This window comes from Marmota marmota, unplaced genomic scaffold (assembly GCF_001458135.2).
Source record: "Marmota marmota marmota unplaced genomic scaffold, marMar, whole genome shotgun sequence".
NCBI classification, from domain to species: domain Eukaryota; kingdom Metazoa; phylum Chordata; class Mammalia; order Rodentia; family Sciuridae; genus Marmota; species Marmota marmota.
Window position 1 is genome coordinate 523160 of NW_025999961.1, and position 7012 is coordinate 530171.

Here is a 7012-nt window from a genome sequence, read left to right on the forward strand (position 1 = left end):
TTCACTAGGCCTGCATTGCCTGTGGTCCTTTCTTTCCTTGTCTCTTCATACTGTTCGCGTTCCTTTCTACTTGGTGAAACTGTTGTGCTATTGAATTTTCCCCCTATATATTTATATTGGTCTTGTATAGTTGCAAAGTCTCCCTCGCAGGTGCGGGCAGCGGCTCTGCCCCACCTCCAATTGGGGCAATGTGCCTACCACGCCGGCAGGCCGCTGGGCCTGCTCTGCTGGTCGGTAGCAGGTCCGCCTACCTTGTAGGCGTGGGCGGCGGCTCTGTCCCTCTGCAAGCCACTAGGCTTGTTCTGTCCGTGGTCGCAGTTCTGCCTACTTTGCAGGCACAGGCAGCGGCACTGCCCCTCTGCAGGCCACTGGGTCTTTTCTGCCGGTGGTCACCGTTCCGCCTACCTGGCAGGCGCTGGGGGTGGGGGGCGGCTCTGCCCCTCAGCAGGTCGCTGGGCCTGCTCTGTGGATGGTCACAGTTCCCTCTACCTTGCCAGCGCAGGGGGAGGGGGCGGCTCTGCCTCTCAGCAGGCAGCTGCTCCTCTTCTGCTGGTGGGTCGCAAGCCCACCTACCTTGCAGGTGTGATTGGAAGCTCTGTTCAGCCGTGGGTCACTGGGCCTTTTCTGCCGGTGGTCACTCTTGTTTAGCTATTTTGAAATGCTTATTCTTTTAGTTTCAGAGGTTCAGTTCTCGGGTTGGATCCATTCACTCTATTGCTCTGGGTCCAAGATAAGGCAGAACATCATGGCAGAAGTTCCTGGAGGAAGAGTGCTGTTCCACTTATGATGGCTTTTTCTTTGGGGTTGCTGTGACGGCTCCTCTGACCTTAAGGGTCCGCAGAAAGAGAGAGAGCCAGAATTATTTTCTAATGAAGGATTCCCAAGCAAAATCTCAACCTTGCCATGGTTATAGAATTGAACTCTTTGCAGACACGCCTCATTTGGAAGGCTCATCATGTTGTATTGTATTCATATGTAACATTTCCTGTATTTGCCTCTCAATATACCATGGTGGTTAGGATAGTGTGATTTCCTTTATAGAGTAGGTGGGAAGATTAAATTAGCAAAACCTGTAAAACCACTTAATCGGGTTCCTGCCACGTAGTAAGCACTTAACCGTTATTAGCTATTTACCTGAGCAGATTGTTAAAAGTAGGATTGTTACACAACTCCCCCAGCAGGTGGCGTGAGTCCCACATAGTTCACAACACCAACACAAAATGATTTTTAGCTAAAGTCCATTTGGTTTTTTTGAAATATAATTTGTAAACAGTAAAATTCATCAATTTAAAAGGTACAATTTTTAGGAGTTTCAAAAACTTTTTACAGTGTTATTATTATTCATAATAACAATTAGAATAAAGAATATTTCCATTATCCTAATATGTTCTGTTATGTAGATAGATGATCATAATAACAATGATGAACATAATAACATAATGCTGAATATTTCAATTATCCTAATATGTTCTGTGACCATTTCAAAAACATCTGGTATGCCAATTCTAAGCCCTAGGGATGGCCAACCCCTATATACCACTGATTGACTTTTTATCGCTATAGTTTTTCTTTTTAGAACTTTATGTAAATAAAATCATAATAATATGCAGTATTTTGTGTCTGACTTCTATTATTAAACATAATAATTTTGGAATATTTGCGCTGTTCTACGTAGTAGTAGTTCATTCCTTTTATTGCATATTCGTATTTACTGTTTAGTAGTATTTCAATTGTTTCTAGGTTTTGGCTACTGTGTATAAAGCTACTGTGAATATTTGTACATGGGCTTTATGCAGACAGATGTTGAGTGTTGGTAGAGCAGATGAATGTTTATCACTTTTGAAAACACCAAAGTGAATGGATTGCTTTTTGTTCCCACCAACAAAGTTGAATTCTGATTGACCCATATCCTTGAAAATACTTAATATATTCGATTTTCTTGAGTTCAGCTATTTTAATGATTAATAATGTTTTTTTAAATTTGAACATTTGCTGTTTATATATCTTTCCTGTAATTCATGTATCTTTTCCCTATTTTATAAAATGTCATCTTCTTACTATTAGGTTGTTGAATACAAGTCCCTTACCAGACATGTGTTTGGCAAAAGTTTTCTTCTAACCAGTGGCTTCCTTTCATTTTCTTAATCATGTCTTTGAAGAGCAAGATTTTTAATTTTAATGAAGGTCCAGTTTGCTATTTTTTTCCTTTTGTGTTCTATCTTAGAAAAGTTTGTGTGAGCCAAGGTCACAAATATTTTTGTCTATCTTTTCAGGTAGGATTTATTTATTTATTTGTTTATTGAGATAGGAGTCCCACTATGGGAAACATGTGAGATAATGAAGCTCTATCTTGAGTTAATTTACATAAAAGGCTGAGATTTCAATGTTTGCATATTGATATCCAAGTGCTCCAGTACCATTTGTTAAGAAGGCTCCTCTTTACCCCATGGTATTATTTTGACAGTTTTACCAAAACTCAGTTGATTATATATGTAAAATTTGATTTATAATCTCAATTTTGTCCTATTGATCTATAAGTCTTTTCTTACACAGATTAGATTACTCTAAGTTTGGTAGTTTTTGTATTGGCCATTTGTTTGTTTTTCCTCTTAAAATTTCATGTCCATATCTACCAAAAAAAAAAATTCGTTGATTTTGAACAAGTTTCCTTTAGAGCTGTGTATAAATTTGGGGAGAATTGAAAGCACAACAATATTCTGTGTTCTCATTCATTAAATGGCATTTCTACATGTTTATTTGAGTTTTCTTTCAGGGATGTTTTGTGGTTTTGGTGTTGTCCACGTCTGACATGTCTTTTGTTAAATTGTCCCTACTATTTCTTGTTCTTTGATGGTAGAGTGGCATTTTCATTTCTATTATTGTTTATTGCTAACATGTAGAAGCCTGCAAGACTGTTGAAATTACCTACGCGTTATATATTAGTTTTTGTAGATTACTTAGGGTGTCTACGTATATTATCATGGTTTTTTGTGAACAGTATTTTATTTCTATCTCTTTTTTTTTTTAATTTTTTATTGTGGGTTGTTCAAAACATTACAAATTTCTTGACATATCATATTCCACATTTTGATTCAAGTGGGTTATGAACTCCCACCTTCACTATTTCTATCTCATATATATTCTTTACTTGATTTGTTAGTTACTCCAGTGCAATATTGAATGGAAATGCTGAGAATTTTCTTGCTTTTTTATTATGAGAAAAAAAAGAAGAATTAAATCATTTAATATTGAGTTATATATTCAAATATAACCTTTTAACAATTTGTTGATGTTCTATTCTAGTTCTAATTTTTTGAGAGTTGTAAACATTAGTTGAGTTTTGTCAAACATTTTTCTGCATCTATTGTTCATAGTGTTTTGTATTCTTAATAAATCAATATAGAGAATTACATTCATTCATTTTCAAATGGTATGTCAACCCTACATTACTCTCATGTGCTTCATAGGTTGTGATGCATTAGTTTTTATTTTATTTCTTTTACCATTTGCTGAATTCAATTTACTAAAATTTTGTTAAGTAATTTTGTCTATTTACTTATATCATTATTGAATTTCCTTTACTAGAAATGCTTTGACTGGGAAAAAAAAAAGGAAGAAGAAGAAGTTAGAAACTCTTACCTCTTCTAAATTTTCTGGAAGAGGTTATGTAAAATGTATAATTTTCTTCCATGAATATATGATACACCTCACAGGTGAAGCTGTATGAGTCTGAAGCTTTCTGCATAGGAAGACCTTAAATTTATAAGTTAGTTTCTCTAAGTAAGGTATCCAATTCTTCTTGTTTTGAAGGTTGTTGCTTTTTAGCAAATTGGTCCACTTCACTTAAGTGGATGAATATTTAGATATAATATCTTTTAAGACATTATCTTAACCTTTGTCTGTAGGTTCTGTAGTGATGTTTCGTTTTTTGTTTAATCTTGGTAATTTTTATATTCTTTCCCTCTGTTTTTTACTTTTTTAATTAACCAATCTAAGGGAATTTTCTAAATTTTATTGATAGTTCAAAGAATCATCCTTTAACTTATTAATATTCTTTATTATTTATTCATTTTCTATTTCATTGATTTTCCCTTTACTACTGAAGTATGTTTTCACTGGATGTAGAATTTCAGGCTTACTGTTACATTCCTTTAGCACTTTAAAAATGTGACACACACTTCTGGGCTCCACAGTTACTAATGAAAAATCTCCAATCATTTGAATCATTGTTTTCCTATGGATAACATAATATTTTTTTAGCCAATTTTCAAGACTTTTTTGACTTTAATATTTGACATTTTGATTATTATATATGTAGGACTGTATTTCTTTCAATATATTTTTGTTTGGGATTTAATCAACTTCTTAAATCTCTAGATTTATATCTTTCATCATAGTTGGGAACATTTTAGCTGCTATTTTTGTAAATATTTTTAGTGCATATTCTCTTTCCTTTCCTTCTGTAAATCCAGTAATAGAAATATTAGAGTTTTTGTGCAGTGCCGTAAATTCTTGAGATTATTCCTTAAAAAAAAAAAAAACTTATCTGTTGTTCACATTGGGTAATCTTTTTGATCTCAATTCAAAATTTCTGATTCTTCTATAACCACTATTCTTCCCTGAGTCTATATGGTATGTCACTGTTGTTTAATTTTGCTGTATTTTACTGTGTTTTAAAGTTCTAAAATTTCCATTTGATTCTGCTTTATGCTTCCTGTTTCTTGTTTGGTACTTCCTATTATAATATTTCTTTCAAGAATGTCTCCAATTTTTTCTTTGAGAATTTTAATTTTTATTGATGTATGATAATTCTAGCTATGAATGAATTAGAGTGTGATAATTTTACATATGTATCTAACATCTAGATCAAATAGAATTTTTTAAATAGTTGCTTTAAACTCTTTATCAGGTAACTCCAAGCCAGAACAGAAAAGAAGCCAGGTGTGGTGCGAAACTCTTGTAATCCCAGCAGCTCAAAAGGCTGAAGCAGGATAATTCTGAGTTCAAAGCTGCCTCATCAACTTAGTGAGGCCCTAAGCAACTTAGTGAGAGCCTGTCACTAAATAAAATATAAAGAAAGGGCTGGGGATGTAGCTTGGTTGTTAAGCACCCCTGGGTTTAATCCCTAGTACCAAAAAATAAATAAATACACAAACAAATGAACAAATAGGAAAGAAGCTTCAACTTAAAATGGAATTCAGAAGTTTGACTCTTACATGAGATTGACATTTTCATTGCTGAGCAAAATTATTCTGGCTTTTTAGAAGTGCTTAAAAATACAGTTATTGTTTCAGGATGACCAATATGGGAATTAGATCTATGTCCTAACTCTAATTCGGAGGCAGGAGAATAAATGAGTGCTTTTTTACTGCACCCCATAGATTCCTGGTAATTTTCATATCAGTTACATATACATGATTCATCACTTGTCTTTCTCCATGGTATATTTTACCCTTCCTTATGATCAATATTCTGACTCAATTTTTGTTGAAACTTTTATGGTAACATTTCCAGAGAAAATTTACTTATTAATTTACTTACAAAGTCCCTGTAAGTCTGAAATGTCATTTCCACACCCGAGTCATAAAGTGTCCTGAGAATCACTTCCCTTCTACTCACCAGTCCACAAGATTGCTTTATTGCCTTCTCTTCTTATCTTTCTTCAGATAAGAAGCCCAAGGTTAGAAATCTCTCCTTGGTATCCTGTTCTGTCCAGAAACTTAATAAGGAATACTTCTTGATCCATAGGTCCATTAATTGCCCTGGAATGGAACCAGAAGTGTTTCTTTTTTTAATTAATTAATTTATTTTAATTAGGTATATATGACAGCAGAATGCATTTTGATTCATAGTACAGAATTGTAGCACAACTTTTCATTTCTATGGTTGTACACGATGTAGCATGTAGCACTGCACCATACGTGCAGTCATGCATGTAACTAGGGAAATGATGTCCATCTCATTCCACCATCTTTCCTGCACCCATGCCTCCTCCCCTCTCCCCCTTCCCCTTTGCCCCATGTCCACCCCCATTATAGATCAGCTTATAAGAGAGAACATTCAGCTTTTGGTTTTGGGGGACTGGCATACTTCGCTTAGCATGACATTCTCCATCTCCACCCATTTATCTACAAATGCCTCAATTTAGTCCCCACCACCAAAAAAGAAAAAAAAAATCTGAAAACTAGAAATTCATCAACGAAAACAGAAATGTTTATTTTTGCACTAAACTCTTCCAGTACTCTCATGGACTTTGTCATCTAAGTCTTCCTGTAGCTCATGGAGATTTCTTCTATTAATGATTTCATTTTTGTTATTCCTCTTTTTCTTTCCTTCCTTCCTTCCTTTTTTTTTTTTTTTTTTTGGCATACCCCTGTAATCCCAGCAGCTTGGGAGGCTGAGGCAGGAGGAGGATCATGGGTTCAACACCAGACTCAACAATTTATCGAGGCCCTAAGCAACTCAGTGAGACCCTGTCTCTAAATAAAAATATAAAAAAGGCTGGAGATGTGGCTCAGTGGTTGTGCATCCTTAGGTTCAATCCCTGGTACCAAAAAAAATTTTTGAAAAAGGAATGAAAATGCAAATATTGTACCAGAAGCAGACCTAGGAAACAAGAAGAGTTATCCCAAGAGTTGGAAGAGAATATCAAAAAATAATTGTCAGGAGAGGATCCAGGAAATATGAAATGCCCCTCAAATGCCATCCAGAAATATTTATTCTATGTGGAGAGTATGTGCTCATGATCTTCCACCCTTCCTAAGCATCATTATTTTTTTCTCAGACTTTCAATATTTTTACCTATGATATATTTCCATGTTCCTTGAAAAAAATAAAAGAGGTACCATATTCTACATAGCCTCTTAATTTATCACCACCTTTACAGACCCACATTATTACTGTTAGAAGAGACATTCCCTATCTCTTGGGCAGGGTCAAAGGGTGGGGGAAATGCATGCTTGGCTCTCCCAGAAAGCTTTTGACTATAAGCCAAACAGCTGAAACCTGGAAT

The 7012-nt window shown here is 35.1% G+C and overlaps 1 long non-coding RNA gene across 1 annotated transcript in view; it reads right to left on the reverse strand.

The window, feature by feature from the left end:
• Nucleotides 1-5950, reverse strand: part of LOC125616721 — a 13014-nt gene extending 7064 nt beyond the window's left edge. The window contains exon 1 of the long non-coding RNA XR_007347452.1: nt 5620-5950. This is a non-coding gene — a long non-coding RNA (uncharacterized LOC125616721). The remainder of the gene's footprint in view (nt 1-5619) is intronic.
• Nucleotides 5951-7012: the final 1062 nt, after the last annotated feature.